Raw genomic sequence first — 21,257 nt, forward strand, 5'->3', positions numbered from 1 at the left:
CCAGAACAGGGCTCCCCCCAGTCACCCACCAGGAATGTCACGTGATCATCAGTTTTTGGTTCAGCAGTTATCATATTGCCTCTCTAAAAATGATAACTTGGCAGCTAGCACCAGGGAGAGACAGTCTTCTGATTTCCCAAACAGCTGTCACACTAAAGTGTTAATTGAACACAGGCACCAGGGAGAGGCAACTTCCCAGAGAAAAACACTTCCTCAGCACAGTGTGCATGCTCACCAAGCATGAAGAGGGCACTGTGCATGCAGGCAGCCCATCCTAAGGGAAGCATCATGGAAAAGGGGCACAAGAAGCCACAGATGGGCCAGAACATGAAGTCTTAAGATCAAGGTTAAGCATTGCATTTGCCCTTCAAGTTTCCCTCCTGAGTCTCCTCCAAGTGTACTTTCCTTTCTTTCCTGCTCTAAAGCCTTTTAATAAACTCCTTTAAATAAGCTATTTAATAACTCCTGCTCTGATGCTTGCCTCAGTTTTCTTTTCTGCCTTATGCCCCTCAGTTGAATTCTTTCTTCTGAGGAGTCAAGAATTGTGGTTGTTGTACACACGTACGGATTTGCTGCCAGGTAACGCAGATACCTTCTACTCCTAACGTAAGGATCTAGGTAAAGTTAAACAAAATTGACTGTGTAAAACAATAATTATAATGTCTAGTTTGTGGCTTTAAGAAACAAGGCAAAACCTAAACACTGAGAACTATTGATACGGCTCTGATGACTGAAGAAACACCAGGGTCCTTTGCCTCATGCTGATTTAGATAAAATGACACAGACACAAGTGGAGTGGTTTTAAGGAGCAGAGTTTAATAGGCAAGAAAGAAGAAAGAAGCTCTCTGGTACAGAGATAGAAGGGGGGGACTCTAAGCCAAGAGTGGAAACCCTGAGTGCCGCAGCAAACAGTCAACTATATTAGGAGGCTGGAGGAGGCCATGTCTGATTTGCACAGGGCACAGGGGATTGGTTTGACCAGGTATATCATTCACATAGCCTGCAAAAAAACTGGCCCTCCCACCCTAGCCTTTTAATATGCAAATGCAGGGCACCATGATGTCCTGCACATGCAGGGTTGTCTGGGAGTGGCTATGACTCTCGGCAGATGGGGTGACAAGGAGAAGAGGGAGGGAATCACCATATTGGATGAACCCAGTTTCTCATGGCCAGCATTTGCATATCAAAGCTTGCTGACTGACCCTTTCTGCTAGACAAGAAATGTTTTTGGAGCCGCTTTAAAAGAAATAAAACCTTTCCAAGGACCCCTTATCCACTCTATCTGCCTAAAATAATTTCTTAATAACTCCTATAATATTTCCCCCTGAGAAGATGTCATCCTCACTACTGTTAGGGAGCTTTGGGCCACAACTCTTTCTGGCTACTTCCTGCTGCAAAGGAGCGTTGAGTGGGAAGGGAAGAGCAGCTAGGACTCCTCCTGGGGTCCATCTAAGGGTCCTTGGCAGAATGTCACGTCCATAGGTGGTTCTGTTTGCGGCACCATTTGGCGTTTGATTGCTTCTAGACAAGAGGAAACAATTCGAGTTATAGTATTGAGTATACAAGGTCCGAATATTAATGCAAGGCATATAAGCAAGAGGGGGTTTAATAAAAGAGCTAACCAATTCCATAAAAAAGACTGGAATTCATTAAACAGGGTTTGTAGCCACTCAGGGCCGAAGGCTGCATTTTCTCTTAGCCTGTCAATAATTTTGATTTGATGCATTTTCTCTTAGCCTGTCAATAATTTTGATTTGATGCATTTTCTCTTAGCCTGTCAATAATTTTGATTTGATCTTTGAGTACCTGTAGATTTTCCTTTACTTTACTAGAGGTGTTAATCCAGAAGCAGTACATTTAATTTAAAAGTGCACAGGTACCTCCTACTTCAGCTGTAAGGACATCTTAGGCCCATCTATTTCGTGCTACTACTGAGGCTAAGGAGTCTATAGATTGTTGTTGTGCCTCTGTGGCACCTACAGTTGCCTTCCATCCTCATTGCATCATAATAGAGATATTAAGTACTGATCTTTCAAGTAAAGGGATACCTGTAAACTGGAATAGACCTCTGGCTATGGAATTTTCCATCCATGGCTTTTCTAAGATGGGATTGTCATATGCATGCCCTCCCCAGTCTGCCCTTTCAGTTAAATCTACATATTAGGGTATAGAAATGATAGTGCTCTTTGTCCAGCATATTTGAGATAGTGTAGTTTCTAGAAAACAGTCTAAGTTAGGGATATCCCCAAATGATGCTGCCATCTCAGTAGAATTTAAAAATAGTAAGTGGGAAACTGGTGCTACTATAGTACAGGTTCCCTTCCAATCCCTGGTAGGATTAGGTGTCCAGGAGCCACACACACACACACACGCACACGTACACACACACACTATATATGTATATGTGTATGTGTGTGTATATATATATATATATATAGCCCCATTCCTTGTAGGGACGATCCTAAGTTGTGCCTTGTGAGAGACACCAGCAGATTTTTCTCGTATCTTAGAAGTTTCCCTTCTTTACATGTAATAGGGGCATCCTTGGGATCAGGACATCCATATTTAGGATAGTCATTTACAATGCCATTTGGAATTTGACATGCCAAGTGAGAAGAAGTGCCACAAACAGAACCACCTATGGACATGACATTCTGCCAAGGACCCTTAGATGGACCCCAGGAGGAGCCCTGGCTGCTCTTCCCTTCCCACTCAACGCTCCTTTGCAGCAGGAAGCAGCCAGAAAGAGTTGTGGCCCAAAGCCCCCTAACAGTAGTTAGGATGACATCTTCTCAGGGGGAAATATTATAGGAGTTATTAAGAAATTTGTCCACCTGACAAATGGAGTTTTGAAAAATTAGAGACATAATATGCCCTGGCCAATATCTCAGATGACCCTTGTGGCAAGGGCTATCAGTCCAGATGTTTCCAGTTTGCCCACAGATCTGTAAGCAGCTACTATTAGCAAACATAATACATGGGTCTGGAATTCCATGAGGGGGTATGTTTGGAAAGGTCCATGTGTTATTCTTTACATTATAGTCAAGGTGGTTACTTAGAGCATGCTACTCCCGTCGGGACTTCCAACCAGAAGGAAAGATTAGATTCTGAAAGCTCCCCACTAGGCCTTCTGATCCTTTTAGATCACCCTTGTTGCACTCTCCTCCCCGACATCTTTGAACTATCACCAGTTACAAGTGTGATGTTACAATATCTGAGATCTCCCAACTACGGCCCTTTCTCACTGCTTTTTAAGCAGAGGGAGGCACTACTCAGTCAACTTTTCCCAGCCTGAAGGTGTGAGGAGAGTGTTCTTTGGCACTGGGGGAAGAGTGTTCTCCTGAGAGGAGTTAGTTATGCAGTTAAAAGTGCTCCCATACTATGTCCCATCGGGTCTTTCCTGCAGAGCTAAGAGTGAAGTGGAGAGAGCAGCCTATACTGGAGATAACGGAGCTGGAGTGGCTGATGGTACAATTGGAGGGGGACTGGAAGGATTGTGACATTCAATATCTGTCTTAGATTGCTCCTCTGGAACCTCCTTCAGCTCAGGGGAACTATTCCCTGTCGGCTTGCCTGCCATGGCTGCTAAAAGAACTGGGTTGATTGTACTGAGCTTATAAAGGTCTGGGTTGTCTCACAGGGCAAAGACAGTCTGCACATAGGGGACCTCAATCCATTTGCCCTTCTGCCTGCCGAAAAGATCCAACTGTTGGATAATATTAAAACCAAGGCTTCCCCCAACAGGCCACGTTTGTCTGTCCTCAAGATGGTAAGAAGGACATGTCCTTGTGCAATAAAATATGAAGGGGTTTTTCTTCAAAGTCTCAGAGTTGAAGGAGTCCCAGTGCTTTGCTTTAAAATACACTCCAGGAGAGGGCATGCTGAAGACAATCTGTTACCCATCTAGAAAGAGAAGTGAGAATAAAAGTGTCCTTTCAGTCTCCTTGCTTTCTGTATGTTACCCAGGTTGGAGAAGAAAACAGTGGGGGCGTCCCTCCAATTATTCCTGGGTCCTGGCACCCTGTTAAATGTGCTGCCCACGACTGTAGGTGTGATCCTCTAAGCCATGGCACCAGAGGAACTAGACTTTTGAGACCTAGTCACGCTTACTCAGGTAGTCCTAGTCCTCTGTCTATTATTTCCCTTCGACCTCCTAGACTTGTGTGATCTGTGTGCCTCCCTAAAAATAAAATGGATCTCAGGAAAAACTGTATAATTGGACAAGTCCCCTTTAATGGCAAGGCATACTAGCGTGAACTCCATATCCTGCTGTTATGGCCCATGCTAAAGCATTTACCCTTAGAAAAATGGTTCCAGTTAACTTCTGGACTTAAAATCCCCTTACTAGTTAAGTACTGTCTTAATCGGAGACAGAATAGGTGCCTTAAAGGAACGCAGGAACCTAATGGCTATTTTCCTGCTGATGGGACAATACTGAGACTCAAATTTGGCTATGGAAGACATTTAACTCCTAACTGTTGAGAGCAGAATTTTCCCATTCATGGAAGAGTCTTAGAGCCTGATTTCCAGTGGTGCACAAGGAAGCTCATGTTACCGTAAAAAAAAAAAAAAAAATAGCCTCATGAAGAGAATTTCTATTTCCAGTAGGTAGCGATGTTGACTTACAAATACTATGTGCTCACCAGAGGAAGGGTAGGGGGTTGGGCGGGGAGGGGGGGGGGGGGAGAGAGAGAGAGAGATTGTGGGTGAGGGGAACAGAAAATTGGAACAGCATTCCTGAGCTACTCTCCCGGTTACGAAATTCCCACACATTTGACACACACACAGAGTAAGAGACTATAGATAGGAAAAAGGAGAGTTTTTGGACAGGATAGCTGGGGATTCTCTTCCAACACCCGAAACGTGCTGTTGGAGGCTGAGTTTGGTCCAGAGGCCTTTGAGTAACGCCAGGGTGTGCCCTGGCCAGAAATTCTCAGTTGCCTCAGAACTTTTCTCAGCCATGGTGAGGTCTTCGCACAGAAGGAAACTAATTCAAAACATGGCCAACATTCCTGATGACCTGTGGGTATTCGGGGGTTCTCCATGTTCTCACCAACAAGTCTGTCATCTGTGTCTTTAGAACAGCAGGCATGATAAGCCTATTTAACCAGCTGATGGATGCCCATTGATTGATTCGATTTGATTTTAAAATAGAGGCTAAGATCACCTCAGAATGATAGAACAGATTTTAAGCTCACTCCCATACTTGCCACGCTGTACCTTGGTTTCCCAGTCAATGCACTAAAATGATATGCCTCTGATGACTGGAGGAATACCGGGGTCCTTTGCCTCGTGGTGGTTTAGATAAAATGACACCAACACACGTGGGGTGGTTTTAAGGAGTGGAGAGTTTAATAGGCAAAAAAGATGAAAGATGCTCCCCGTACAGAGACACAGGGAAATGGGCTACAGACTGACACAGGAAACCCCAAGAGCGGTGGAAAACAGTTATGCTAGGAGGCTGGAGGAAGTGATGTCTGATTTGCATAGGCCCAGGGGATTGGTTTGACCAGGTATGTCATTCACGTAGCCCACAAAAAAACTGGCCCTGCTACCCTTGCCTTTTAATAAGCAGGAAGCCATGATGTCCTGCAAAGTGAGGTTATCTGGGGGCGGCCATGATGCTTAGTACACAGGGTGACAAGGAGAAGAGGGCAATAATTGTCATATTGGATGAACCCAGTTTCTAATGGCTGGTATTTGCATATTAAAGCTTGCTGGCCTGGCCTTTCAAGCCACTTTTCTGCTAGACAAGAAACATTTCTGGAGCTGCTTTAAAAGAAAAAAAAAACCTTACCAAGGACCCCTTAAACTCTGTATCTGCCCAAAACAATTTCTTAATAACTGCTATAATACTATTAGCACTTTGGGAGAAGTGATACTGTAATTAATACAGCAAGATCTTTGCATTTGGGAAGCGAGTAGACACATTGACTAACTTTGGCTGTGTTAAATTTCAGTGTGAGAACATCAAGAAAAAATATCTCAAAAAATAAATTTAAAGAATTTAAAATCTAAGGCAATGGAAGGAAAATATGGAACAAGAAAAAGAGAGCATAGGAGGAGTGGCACAGAGGACATGGGTAAGTTAGTGTCAATATTATTTAATTGGGTTATTAGATAACAAGTGTTTATTGTCTTAATAAACAAGCAAACCAATAAATTAGGCAAAGGAAGACTTTGCTTAGACCAGTGATGAGAATCTGTCATGAACCAAGGAGTATTATTAACCTAATTCTGTTTACCTGAGAGTTTTAAAAGATGAATAAATACATAAATGAATGAATAAATAAGTATCAATTAACCCAAATGAAATCAAGAAAGAGGAGGGAAACAGAAATACAAGAGACAAACAGAAGCCATAAAATAAGATAGAAGAATAAATACAAATATGTCAGTAATCACAATAAATGTAAAAACACTAAATATTTCAGTTAAAAAAATAAAGACTTTCAGACTATACCAAAAGTAGTATAACGTATGCTCTTTTAAAGAGACAAATATAGAGTATAGACACATTGGTAGATTTTTGTCTGTAGATTTTAGACACATTTAAAACAACTTACTAACTTATGAATAAATTAAGAAAATGGAACAGAACTGTAAGGATGAAAGAAATAGTATTAGAAATTTCAGATATTCCAGTTAAGAAACACTAAGTCTGTATGAACATGCAAGTGACTTCTATCAAACATTCAAAAAGAGTCAAATTTCAGTTTTCCATAAAATATTATGAATGGAAACATGGATAATAAGCTAGTTTTAACAAAATCTAGGAAAAGAACAGTAGAAGGAAGAAAAACTTACAAGTTAAATTCATTCTTAGGCACTGATGTAAAAAGTCCTAAAAAAGAAAAAAAGCAAAACTAAATCAATAATGCATTTTTAGCAGAAAACAATACAACATAAGTAAACTGAGTTTTTAATTTCAGGAATGTAGGATTGGTTAAATGTTAAAATCAGTTTATGTAATTCACCTTATTCATGAACTAAACAAGAAGACAATATAAGCTTCTCAACAAATAGGAAAAGATTAATAAATTCAACATATACATTTGATACAAACTCTTAGCAAACCAGAAATAGAAGAGAACCTCCTTGGCCTACCTATCTACCAAGGAACCTCTAATAAATATAATACTTAATTGTAAATCATCAACAGCCTTTCCTTCATATCAGAAACAAAATGATGATGTTCACTATTGTTATTTTTATTCAATGTTGTACAGAATTCCCTATCTTGGGGTCAGCAAACTGTGGCCCATTAACCCAATCTAGTTTACTCTCTGTTTTTATATGGCCCAGAACTAAATGATTTTTTCGTTTTTAAATGGTTGGGAAATAATCAAAAGAATATTTTTGACACATGAAAATTACACAAAATTTAAATTTAACTGTCCATCAATGATGTTTTATTTCCTTACATATCATCTATTTTGCTGCTATAACTACAGACTCGTATACCTGCAACAGATAATATATGAACCACAAAGCCTATCTGGCCCATTACAGGAAGAGCTTGAAGAGCTCTGTTTTGGTTGGAAGAAAGACAACAAATTAATTAGCTAAAAAGTTAGTTTTGCTTTGGTATAATTTACATACAATAAAATTGATCAACTTTAAATGTACCATTAATTGTGTTTTGAAAAATATACACAGCCATGTAGTCAGCACCACAATCATGATATAGAACATTTTTTATCACTCTAAAAAGTTCTATGTTCTCTTTTTCTGTCAGTTCTCTTCCCTCACATCCAGCCCCTAAGGATCTCTGATCTGCTCTCTTCATTTTGTAAAATTTCCTATAATGATACACTGTGCCATCTTGTTTTTGAACTTCTACTTAGCATAAAGCTTTAGAGATTTGTCAATTTTTTTTTGCTGTGTCAGTAGTTCTTTCCTTTTTATTGATGATTAGTATTCCATTTGTGCAGAAATAACTGAATTTATTTATACATCTCACCATATTAAGGAAACAGGTAGTTTCTGCTTTTTGGCTGTTATACACAAATCTTCTGTAAATATTTGAGTACAAATCTGTATGTGAATATATATTTTCCCTAGGGTAAATACCTAGAGATAAAATTGCTGGTTCATATGATAAAGGTGTGTTTAGTTTTATTAGAAGCTGCCAAACTGTTTTCCAAAGTAGCTGTGCAATATTCCGTTCTCAACAGCAATGAATAAGCATTCTAGTTGTTTCATTCACTTGCCAGCAGGTGGTACGGTAATTTTTTTTTTAATGTTGCCATTCCAGTGGGTGTGTGGTGATAGCAGGTTGTGGTAATTTGCATTTACCTGAGGACTAAAAATGCTGCATCTTTTTTATGTGCACTTTGGCAATTTGCATATCTTCTTTTGTAAAGTTTGTCTAATTATAAATGGGTTATCTGTCTTTTATTATTGAATCATAAGTATTCTTTATATATTATGGATATGTCTTTCATTAGATATATACTTTGCAAATATTTCCTCCCAGTTTGTGACTTGATATTTCATTGGTCTAAAAAGTGTCTTTTAAAGAGCAAAAGGTTTTAATTTTGATAAAGTTCAATTGATAGTACAGTTTGTGCTTTTTGTTTCCTATAAGAAATCTCTTTGCCTAGTCAATGGTCACAAATATTTTCCATTGTTTTCTTCTAGAAATCTTACAGTTTTAGCTTTTACATTGAATTATATTTAATCAGCCCTTACATTTAATTATTGATTTCAGGTTGATTTTTTGCATGGTGTGAGTTAAGTGTCAAAGGCCCTTATCTGGCATATGGATATCAAATTGTTACCACAACAATTTACATTATTTGTTTCTCACTGAATTACCTAGCCATTTTTGTGAAAAATTAATGGTCTATAAGAGTCTATTTATTTATTAACTGTCTATTCTGTTCTATTGTTTAATATATCTATTTTTAGTCTAACATCTCACTCACTACTGTAGCCTTATGGTAAGTCATGAAATTACTTAACATCTTCCAGCTTTGTTCTCTTTATAATTTGTTTTGAATAGTCTATGTCCTTTGGCTCTCCATATACATATTAGAATCATTTTGTTAATTTCTCCAAAGAATGTGCTGACATTTTGGCTGAGATTGCATTTAACCAACAGGTCAAGTGAGAAGGAACAGTACCCTAGCAATATTTAGTCTTCTGACTCACAAACATGGTATATCTTTCCATTTATTCAGGCATTCTTTAATTTCTTTCAGAAACTTTTTTGTAGTTTTCAGGATCTATGCCTATTACTCTATCCTGCCCAGAAATTGAAATGGCAAAAGTATATAAGGCTGAAAGGCAGAAAAAAATACAAAAGTTGTAAAAGACAGAAATAGCCAAGAAATGTCGAAGAACATAATTAGGTGAAGGTAATCAAGCTCTACTACAAAGTTATGTGAATTTACAGCTGTGCAGTGTTGGTATGGGGTTATGAAAACTAAACACTGTGAGGTAATAGAAAGCCTAGGAGCAGATCCTCATGGATTTGGAAATTTGATTTATGATAGAGTAGTCACTGCAGGTATGTGTGGAAAGCATTGCTTAACAAGAAATAGTGCTGGAAGGGCTGACCATTCATATGGAAATATAGATTCCCATATCACAGCTTTTACACAATTAATTCTCAGAGGATTGATAACCTAAATGGTACTACATAGTACTGATAAGAATATAAACTCTAACATTTTGGTGTCTCAACACAATAAAAATTTATTATTAGTTTTTCTAAATCAGTGTAGGTGTTCCTGGTCAGAAGGTAGCTTTTGTCCACACAATGATTCAGGGACCTAAACTCCTTTCAACTTTTGGCTCCTCCACTGCCCAGCACCTCAGATGCTTCTTTTTCATCACCCTCTTCTTCTGTTCCAATGGCAATCACTGGTCCCTGTTCTCTCCATTGGTCCAGTTGTAGATATTATTAAATGGCTATTTAGGGACTAAAAGACAAATTATGTGGCTACTGTCCCCAACCTCAAAGCATAAAGAAAATGCAGATTAAAGGTAACTGCAATATAAAATATCCTTCAGAAAAGAAAGAAAAAAATAGGAGACAATAATCAAATGAATTTCAAAATCCTGCCATATAGGCATTAGGAAGACTCCTTTCCCTGGCTACAGAGGAAGTTCCTTCATGAGACTTAAGTCTGTTTTCTAGGAGAAACTTCCTTTCCACACTTCTCCACTCTCTCAGAGATTCTTATTTTTTTCTCCTCTAAGGCAGTTTCAAGCTTTGAGCAAGCATTGGAATCACCTGAAGGGCTTACAGCACACATGGCTGGGCCCTATCCCTCGAGTTCCTCACCCAGTAAGTCTGGGTAATGAGCATTTCTAACATTTTCCTGATTGATTGTGATGCTGCTGGCCTGGGGACTACATGTGGAGAGCCCCGCTGCCTCAGACCCCATCTGAAATGAGCTTTGAGGGGTCTGCCCTCCTTGAGAGGGCTGGATGTTCAAGGCCAACTTCTTGCTGCTGGGGCCCGTTTGGAGGCATGAGGACTATTTTATAATCACAGACATTTTAAAGCCAGATTGTCATTTATTCAACAATATAATTCCCAGGGACACGGTAGACTTCTCATCTATTCAATTTCAGTAAACCCCATGTATGAATAACTACATTCATTCTTCCCTCGACATAATTCTCAATTCGATTTATGTCTTTGCTTTTTGCTCCCTGTATCTCACCATTGGCTTTCTCAATGTAATGGCAGATAGCTTGAGGCCATCTCATAAAATAACCTTGAGTTGGAAAGAAAAAACCTTAATTTGATCTTTGCCACAAGGCCTAATCCTTTTGTGTAACTGAGAATTCCTAATGAGTCTTTCTTGCTCTAAGTATTTTTTCATTCTAATTTTTAAATCATGGTTTAGGGTACAGAAATAGCTTTGCCAATCCTTGAACCTCTAAATTTCTGGACTTTCTCCACTCCTTTCTATCTCTGCTCTCAAGACAACCACTTCTTGCTTGGACTCATCTTTTTCTTTATATAACTTGAGATAAGAGTGAGTAGAAACCAACACATAGTAACATTTTTAGCTCTTTGCAACTACTTCCTGCAGAGCTACATATCTACGAGGCATTTGATCTGCTTTCAAAATTACAGTAGGCACCATTTTATGTTACTGCATAACAGAGCTCTCCATATTTCTGTCTTGCTTTATCTTTTTCCTTGCTTTCTATCACCCATCCACTATGTCAATGCCACATATTTTAGAATTTGTTAAGGTAGCCTTCACTTGCAGATACCAATTTCCACATTGGTTAGGGTAATACTACATGATGAAATAAAATAGCCAAAAATTTAGTGGCTAACACAATAGAAATCCTTGCTTTTTTTGGCTCAAGTGGCTGCTGAATATGGGTGTTCCTGGTTGGCAGGTGTCTTAGGTAAGGTTGCTGCAACAAACTACCATGGAATAGATGGCTTATGAATAACAGAAATTTATTTCTCACAGTTTTGGAGACTGGAAGTCTGGGATCAGGGTGCCAGCATGGTCGAATTCTGGTGAAGACCTGCTTCTTAGTTCATAGAAAGTTATCTTCTTGCTGTTCTTTCTGGGGTCTCTTTTATCAGGGCACTAATCCCATTCAAGAGGACTCTGCCCTTATGACCTAATCACTTTCCAAAGGCCCCACTTCTTAATACCATCGTATTGAGAGTTAGGATTTAAAATATAAATTTCGGAGGAACACAAACATTCAGTTTATAGTAGTGGGCTATTTACCCACACATAGTCATTCAGGCATCTAGGTTCCTTCCACTTGTGGCTTCATCAGATCCTAGGATCCCAGAGTATTTGCATCTTTGTGGATGGGGAAGGAGAGAATTTATGCACTTCTTATATAAGCACAACATCACATCTACTCGCATTCCATTAACAAGAACTGGTCACGTGATCCCATCTAGATGCAAACAAGGGTTAACCAATCACTGACTGAGCAGCTTCTTCCTGACAATTCTGTCTTCTGAAGAGAAGGGGCACAAGCACTTGGTGGACAGTCAGCCTGCTTTACCACAGATACAAAAGAGTGCAGTAACACTTTAGATGGCATAGGACACTATTTTAAGAATCTAGAGGAAAAAGGATTTTTTAAACAAGCCATCAACAGCATAAACCACAAACAAATTATTGATAAATTCAACTCCATGAAAGCATTAAGAACTTCTATTCATCAAAATATAGCGTAAGGAGAGCAAAAAGACAAGCCTTAAACCAGGAGAAGATATTTGCAATATAAACCCCTGACCTTACATATCTAGGAGATATAAAGGACTTTTACAAATGAATAAAAAGACAAATGGTTCAGTGGAAACTATAGGTAAAAATAGATCTATAGATACATGAAAAGTTGCTTAAACTCATTAGAATTCAGGGACACGCAAGATTGAGCAACAGAGAACCGCCATTTCATGTCTATCAGGTTGGTACATATTTAAAATCTGGATAATACAAAGTATTGCTGAGGCAGTGAGGTGCAGTAAACTCTTTTTACAGAGCTGTTAGGAAAGAACATTTACACATCAATTTGGAAAACAGTTTGGCATTACCTCATAAAGGCAGTGGGTACAAGGGTATTTATTTTCTCATTATTCTTTTAAACTATGCACACACATACACACAACACATATATAATTTATTCCACAATATAAATATTTAAAACAATAATCTTTTGAGAATATGACATAAGAATTGTAGAAAAGGTAATCTGAAGTCATGCTGTAACCGCACTGGGCATATTCTGTAACACTTGATATCTCTTCTTCATTCTAGTTGCCTATTTAGAACTGTTCCTTTCTCCTATCATCATATAAGTAATGGATAGCATAGCTTCTTAGATTAATATGAAATAGCAGTTCCAAACCATTCCACCCGATCATCTTAATCTTCCGAGGGCTGATGAATAAGGGGGTGAGAGAGCCACACCATGATCTCTTCCTCTGGAGGAAGCACACCTTCTGTTTGTGTCAAAGGGGTTAATTAACAAGAGTTGGTGTCACTTCCAATAATTACCAGGAATTAAAATTTACAGAAGGCACAACGAGGGCCTGGCAGCTGTGCCAAAATAAATCTGCCTTTGATCATGCAGCTGCAGCTGTTACGTCTCAGAACATATTTTCCAAATCACCTTGGCTTTTTCAAAGCCCAAGCATGAGTATTACCAGATTCCCACAGAGTTCCTCGGACTTGAAGACGGGAAGATGGGCCCCACAAAACACCATATGGATGTACCTCTAGCCTTCAAAATTGAGGGGATTCATTTTCCTCTTTTCGGAGGACTGAATTTTAAACCTTTGCTCCAGCAGCCAGAGTTTAAGGCCATACATAAACTCTTCTCTTTTAACTTTCAAATAGAAATAATGAATTATTATAATAAACAGTAATGTGTAGCCTAAATGAAACAGATTCCCCAGCACAGAGAAATAGGTTGAAAAATAAAGTAGAGGTTTACACCTATCTTTGTGCAACATGAGGTAAAGTCATCCTAGAATCCCTTGGCATCATAATGGCCCTCCAGAAACCACTTTAAATGTTAAATTGAGAGCACAACCACTCCTTTAAAAATCCTTAGGCAGGCCGGGCGCGGTGGCTCAAGCCTGTAATCCCAGCACTTTGGGAGGCCGAGACGGGCGGATCACGAGGTCAGGAGATCGAGACCATCCTGGCGAACACGGTGAAACCCCGTCTCTACTAAAAATACAAAAAACTAGCCGGGCGAGGTGGCGGGTGCCTGTAGTCCCAGCTACTCCGGAGGCTGAGGCAGGAGAATGGCGTAAACCCGGGAGGCGGAGCTTGCAGTGAGTTGAGATCCAGCCACTGCACTCCAGCCCGGGCGAAAGAGCAAGACTCCGTCTCAAAAAAAAAAAAATCCTTAGGCAAAATTTTGCTTTCTAATCGTACGTTACCTTGACACCAATGCCACAAACAAAACAACCACTAGAGGGCAGAGAACCTTATTAGATATAAAAGTGCCTCAAAGAATGGAAAGCTTGAAATGCCTTCTTAGTCAAATATAATTGCTGCGAAAGGCAACATGAGGATGGGTTGTTTACACAATCTCTTTCTATAAAATATGAGTCTTCCAATGAATATGAACCAAACTGGCAAAATTAGTGAATGTGTATAATTTTTTTTTCACCGATGAGGTGCAGTTCCTAACCTACCTTATAATTCACTTAACCCACAGATAACTGTTTCAAAAAATTTTCCATCCATAAGAGTCCTTTGTAAAAAGAAATGTAGTGTCTATTAAAGACTGCATGTTAGAAAAACAACACCTTCCTAATTTACTCTGCTTAGAAAAGATTCTAAGGGAACCCTAAACCAAAAGAGATGGTGGAATATAGTGTATGGAGATTTCATTTGGGACAAGCAGGATCCTGTTTTAGGAATCCTAATTTGCCCTGAGCTTGTTGCGATATAAGGTAATGACTGTGTGGCTAGTTAATTCCTCAACTGGTTGATTTCTGGATCTTGTTTGCATTGACACAGGCAGTTGTTATTGGTGGTGATGTTCATTTTGTGTCTCTGTGTGTCTTTCTCTCCAGCATGAAGAAATGCTTTTCAGCTTTAGGGTCCTGCTTCATGACAAAAAGGAATTTCTAGGTCATTCCACAACTTCCCTTGCCAACAATATTCCTTCTGTGTGCTGAGGTACAAAATATCTCCAAATAACCAAAATCCCTGTGAGCTCCAAGCTAACTCAAATAAGCATTGATGCATAAAGCAAAAATCACCTACCCTGAGGCTGCACTTGCCTAGTAAAGAATGGAGCAGAGTATGTGGGTTGAAAAGGAGATGCTTAGGGAAGTTTTGTTTATTCCAACTGACAATCATTAGTTTCAAATCTGCACAAAGAATGGAAGTCAGGAGAGAAATTGTGAAAAAAGAGTAAAAAAGAAAATCTTGTGGGTTATTTGGTTAAATAGAGCTTGTGGAAGATTAGAAAAACAAATAAAAATGAAAACTGAATAAGGAGATACCCCATTCTAATTGAGTGCATGTGGAAAAAAATTTCAACATGGAAACTGCTGTTATGTTGTCTTTGAGAATAGGAACGTGGATGAAGTGCAATTGGAAGCTTTTGAATGGAACTCTCATCTTCAGCAATAGATCAAAGAATCCCATGAAAACTCATGTAAAATGCCCTTGAATGACAGAGGGATCTCAAGTAAGCAGAATTCACAAGGATTAAGTTTCCTTCTAAAAAGCGGTATGTGTGCTTAATTCACTACTTGGCTTGGAGTTTACTACAGTAGAGACATTTTATTTAAAAAGTGAGAAAAGCTGCTAAACCATATAATGATGATACTGATTATGATGTTGATGACAATGAGAACAAACTCCTTGTAGTGCTTGCTTGTAAGCACTTCCCATATATTCACTCATTTAACCCTTATAATAACTCTATGAATTAGAAATTATTATCTTGATATCCATATCATAGAAGGAACTGAATTGAACCACAGGGAGATTACAGGACTCACCCAAGGTCACATACATAGTAAATGGTGGAAGTGGAGTTGAAACTCAAGCAAGTCTGTTTCAGGGGCTACAGTTTTAACCATCGGTTAAGCTGCTTTTCTACAAAATAAAAATGCTTTGTTCGCAAGTTTTCTTAGTACTTATTGTTGTATGAGTAAAATGTAGAAATCTATAAACCCATGTAGTTCAGGTGTCTCAGCCCAGCTGACTTGGGTCTCTGCTCAGTTTAAGAAGTATGACCCATATATGGTGAACATTAAATCGATGCTGGCTTCTTGTTATCTGTACACATTACTATCCAGATTGTGTATTTTAAAATATATAGTAGTACCTCAAATATTTAATTTTAAGGAAACAAATCTATTTATGACAATGCTAAATGGAAATCCATGTGATATGATTTATATCTGTGCCCCCACCCAAATCTCATGTTGAACTGTAATCTCCAGTGTCAGAGGTGGGGCCTGTTGGGAGGTGATTGGATCATCAGGGTGATTTCTCATTACTTAATACATTCTGTTGGTGCTGTCATCACAACAGTAAGTTGTCATGAGATCTGGTGTGAAGCACCTCCTCCTTCTCTTTCTTCCTCCTGCTCCAGTCATGTGAAGTGCCACTCTCCCTTTGCCTTCTGCCACTATTGTAAGGTTCCTGAGGCCTCCCCAGAAGTCAAGCTGATGCTGCCATGCTTCCTGTACAACCTGTGAAACTGTGAGCCAATGAAACCTTTTCTCTTTATAAATTACCCTGTCTTAGGTATTTCTTTATAGCAATAAGAGAACTTACTAATACATCATGGTAAAAGGGAATCCTCCACAATTTTGCAGATTCTCGTCACCTGGAAGGAGTTGTTTGGAGTAATGTAAAGAAGGCAAGTTCAACCAGTGTGTCACCTACTCAACACCTCATCTCCTCCTTTATTTTCTCCCCGTCATTCCCACTTTTTCCTCTTCCTTTTGTAGACCTTTCCTAATACTGAAGGATTGTATAAAATTTGCTTTCACCAAGAAGTTCAGAAACTTTAACAGGGCTGATGTGACAAACTGTTGGGTCTTTCTCTGAAGGTAAATTTTCCTCCCATTAATCATTTTAAAATAGAACATATGCTGGGCATGGTGGCTCACGCCTGCAATCCCAGTACCTTGGGAGGCTGAGGTGGGAGGATCAATTGAGGTCAGGAGTTCAAGACCAGCCTGGCCAACACGGTGAAACCCTGTCTCTACTAAAAAAAATTCAAAAATTAGCCTGGCGTGATGGCACATGCCTGTAGTCTCAGCTACTTGGGAGGGTGAGGCACGAGAATCACTTCAACATGAGAGGTGGAGGTTGCAGTGAGTTGAGATCTTGCCACTGCACTCTAGCTTGGGAGACAGAGCAAGACTCCAGCTCAAATAATAATAATAATAACAATATTATACTCCCTGCAAACGTTATATATACTCCCTGCAAACGTTAAATGCTGTAAAACATAGGTTTTCTATTTAATTAAGTCATACACATTTAAGGCTTTTGCTTAGCAAATTTATCTGAGCATCAGTTTGACATTTTTAAATTATATAATCATTAAGATAATCCTTTAGACTCTGGCTTTCGAAGTGTGATCTGCATATCTCTGAAGGTCCTCTGGATTCTTTTGAGGATTCCAAGATGTCAAAGCTATTTTTGTAATACTACTAAAAATGTGTTTTGTTCTTCTCACTGTTTATCATTGACCCTGCTGATGCAAATGTAATGGTGGGTCTAACTGCTGGTCCCATAGCACAAACCAAGGCATTGGTATCAAGCTATGCTAATAGTCATCACTTTCTTCACCTCCACATACTTACAGCAAAAAAGGAATATTTCAGTCTCACTCAAAATGTTCCTAATGAAGCAGTAAAATTTATTATTAATTCTTAAAACATCTAGATTCTGAAATGAACATGCTTTTAAGGTTGTGTGTGACAAAATGGGGAGTATGTGTAAAGCATTCCTGTATTCTTCAATCCATAGCTGTCTTGTGCAAACGCACTTGTGCAATTACTTGAGTTGCATGCCGAACTAGCTGCTTTTTTCATGGAACATTATTTCCTTTTGAAAGAGTGACTAATAAACAAACTGTGATTTTCAGACTTCTGCATTTGGCCAAGAGTTTTGGAAAATCAACAAAATGCACCTGTCCTTTCAGGGAACACAACTGGCAACATTTGTTTCCAGTAATAGAGTTCAAGCTTTCATGTGAAAATTAGAATTATGGAAAATTTATATCTGTCTCATGAGTTTGTCAGCTTCCCAACTTTTAAAGGCTTTTTTTGATGAGATTTGGGGTAATATTAGCAAATGTTATTTTGTTTGCATTGAATAATGACATGTGTCAATATTAGGAAACTGTTTAACTTAATAAACCAATAGGTTCCAAATGAATATTGCATAAGAATAAAATGTCAAACAAGGATAAAGATCTATTCCAAATGAAGATAGGCAAAAATTTTAACTTAAAGACATGAAACATTTCAGATATTCCACATTGCAACTAATATTTAAGAAATTACCATGTGTTGAGTGTTGGTGTTGTATCAAAGAAGAATGTCCAGAATTATCTGAAATGACTCCAAAATATACTCCTTTTTTTCCCGTGTATTTCAACTAAAACAACATATCCAAATTACTGAATTAGAGTCCATCTATCCTCTAGTAAGGCAAACATTAAGGAGGTTTGCAAAAACTGTAAAACAATGCCACTCTTCTAACTAGTATTTATTGCTTTGGTAAGTCTTATTTTTTATAAATATATATTATTTGTGCCACTGTGTAATGGGTTTATAATTCTTATTTTAAAATAATAATTTGAATTTTTTTCCATTTTAATTTCTAAAATGCTATGCAGTGATAATATTAGTCACATTAAACAAAGCTCTTTTAAGTCCTCAGTACTTTTTTTATGAATGTAAAATAGTCCTGAGACCCAAAAGTTTAAGAAATGCTGCTTCAGATATCTAGTCTTAGTGGCTACAAGCTCCATGCCTAATCATGACAGAACTGCCATGCAGCAGTGCAAAGGCCATAAGTTTGTTGTCTACAGGCTTGAGCCTGATCATGACTTACCCATTTGCCAGCTCTGTGATCTTAGCTAATTAACTTGGCATCCCTGAGCCCTCAATACCTTTACTTGTAAGATGGAAATAATAATAACTACTTAGAATGTTAGTTTCTATGAGTTGCCACAGGTAATGGGCCTATTCCAATGTCTGGAATATAGTAGGCAATAAATACATAGCAGGTCCTTTCTTGTTCCCAGGGTGCCTATACCCGTTCTACAATTATGTTGTATTGCCTCTAAATCCTTCAATTTTCTTCCCAATATTACAACAAAGAACACTTGCTTATTTCTTACATAATTAATACCTTCTCTAATTCCCTTCTTTTGACAAAATTTTCTAACCAAAGTAATACACACATATGTGTGTGTGCTAAGTAACTAAGATCATACAAACAATAAGCATTGGAGCCAGAACTTTGCACAGTATGCCACTAATTCTGTATGCATGAAGTTAATAAATGACTAATGGAAAATTGACTTAGTCACATCAATATCTGCTCATTTTAGAAATTTCAACAGTTTCCCCTCCCTCCTTCCGTAGTCTCTCCATTGCAAAACAGACAGACCTTCCAGCATTTATATGGGTAGACCTAACCAATACATTTACTCCTCTTCTTCCAAATAGTAGCTTTTTGTAACTGGAGTTACTTAAACACAATCAGATAATTGCTTCTGGTGGATAAATAGAAATAATTTAATATTTTCCTTCCACATAATTGCATTTTAATCAATTGATTGGATCAATCCTTTATTATTAATTGTTACCTGACAGCCTATGTTAACTATCTTTAAATTGCCAGGTTTGGAGAGAATGGGGAATTGATTTTTGCTTATATCAGCATGTTTGTATCCAACAGATACTGGAACTATTTTTTTTAAAGAACATAATTACATAAATGTCTGACACACATTGTATATGCACTCACGTAGTAATTTCAAAACACATCATAATTTTTAGAACAGATGCTACAAAGCTGCCAGAAGAATCTAAACAAGCCATTTTTGGGTGCCCTGAGAATACTTCTCTTAATTTTTTCTTTTTCTTACTTAGGTGTTAAATGACTGTCATTATTTATATCATCTCCTGTGCCTAATCAAGTTAATTCATATCACCAAACATTTTTCTACAATAGGATACAACTTTTATCATTTTCCTCTAGTTCAGTGCAAAGCTTTATAGATTCATAGAATATTAAAGCATAAGGGGCCCTGAGGGACCATCTAGTTTATCCCTCTAAATTTACAGGTGGGAAAATTACTGGCACTGTACGTGGTTCACAGTGGGGAGTAGAGGCAGGGATCTGGAATGAAGGAAGGATTTCTTTTTCTAAATTTCCTTGTCGACATGGTGACCCTCTGTCTTTAGAATTCTTTTTCTCTACTATGTGTTTTATTTGATCCCTGTCCCTTTTTCTCTGTCTTGATGGCAACTGAAACACAGGCTACAGATCTTTCTCCTTTACACCTCAAAATTCCACTCTCTTGATGCCACCATGGGAAGTGGACTTTCACTGGGGATAAGTTGGAGTAATGGCACGAGAGGATTTTGTCTCATAACGATATGGGAGAAGACATTAAGCTGAATATTAGATTTCTCTCTTCTTAAGTCTCTCAATGATTCCGGCAATTTCTACCTTCTGGTAATTTCCCCCATGTTCTTTATATATCTTCAGCTTGCTACCAATTTCTCTCTCTTCTGTCTTCTCCCAGCTCCATACTGACTTTCCGGGGACACAGTTCTTTAATCTAACTCTGTGTTCCTACTAACTCATCCCTCTGAGGCCTTACTTTTTGTTAACTTCAGTTTTTCAGTGTTATTTTCTTAAATAAAAACAGTTATTTCCATAACAGTAACTCTGATGCCAACAACAAAATAATATATATGTTATATTTTATACATATTATATCTTAGCAGAAGTATACTTAAGGGACTTTTTGAACAACTGGCAAAAGTGCTTAATTCTACCAAGGGAGGTCTATGTCTTAGTCAATTTGGGCTGCTATAATGAAAAAACAAACAAACAAACAAACAAACATAGACTGTGTGCGTTAAACAACAAATTATATTTTTCACAGTTTTGGAGGCCAGGATTTCCAAGACCACGGTGCCAGCAGAGCCTGTGTCTGGTGAGGGCTCTCTTCCTAGTTTGTAGATGGCTGCTTCTTGCTGTATCCTCACATAGTCAAGAGGGAGATCATCTCTCTTGTGTCTTATATAAGGACACTAATCCCATTCATGAGGGCTCCATTCTCATGACACAATTACCTTCCAAAAGTTCCACCCTCAGATACTACCACACTGAGCATTAGTCTTTAACTACGAATTTGGAGGGGTGGGGCACAAATACTCAGTCCACCAGAGTCAGATAAAGCAACAAGTTTTCTCTGGGAACTAAAGGAGGCAAAATTGGGAAGAAAATTGTATCAGGCTAATAGACCAGGTAAAGGTGAATATAGAACAAGTGGCAGATTACAGGGGGTAGAGGGTGCTTAAAGTTCACGGTTCCTATGGCTGGTGGGAGAAAATGATAGGCAGTTGCATACAGGGGCAGATATCAATAGGTCTTCTTATGTTGGTAAGGAATTTACATGTGGATCCAGGGCACTTGGATCTGGTTCATTAACTTCTTTCCCAATGAGACCTGCTCTTCATCCACTCTGGCACTACCTGAGTTGGGTCCGTCACATCTCTTTCTTGT

General features: G+C 38.4%; 1 long non-coding RNA gene across 1 annotated transcript in view; it reads left to right on the plus strand.

Annotated features, from left to right (window-relative positions):
* LOC117063385 overlaps positions 1–21,257 on the plus strand; it is a 32,138-nt gene that overhangs the window by 1,227 nt on the left and 9,654 nt on the right. Inside the window, exon 2 of the long non-coding RNA XR_004428893.1 lies at positions 16,442–16,543. This is a non-coding gene — a long non-coding RNA (uncharacterized LOC117063385). The remainder of the gene's footprint in view (positions 1–16,441; positions 16,544–21,257) is intronic.

This window comes from Trachypithecus francoisi, unplaced genomic scaffold (genome assembly GCF_009764315.1).
Source record: "Trachypithecus francoisi isolate TF-2019V2 unplaced genomic scaffold, Tfra_2.0 Lachesis_group18, whole genome shotgun sequence".
NCBI classification, from domain to species: Eukaryota; Metazoa; Chordata; class Mammalia; order Primates; family Cercopithecidae; genus Trachypithecus; species Trachypithecus francoisi.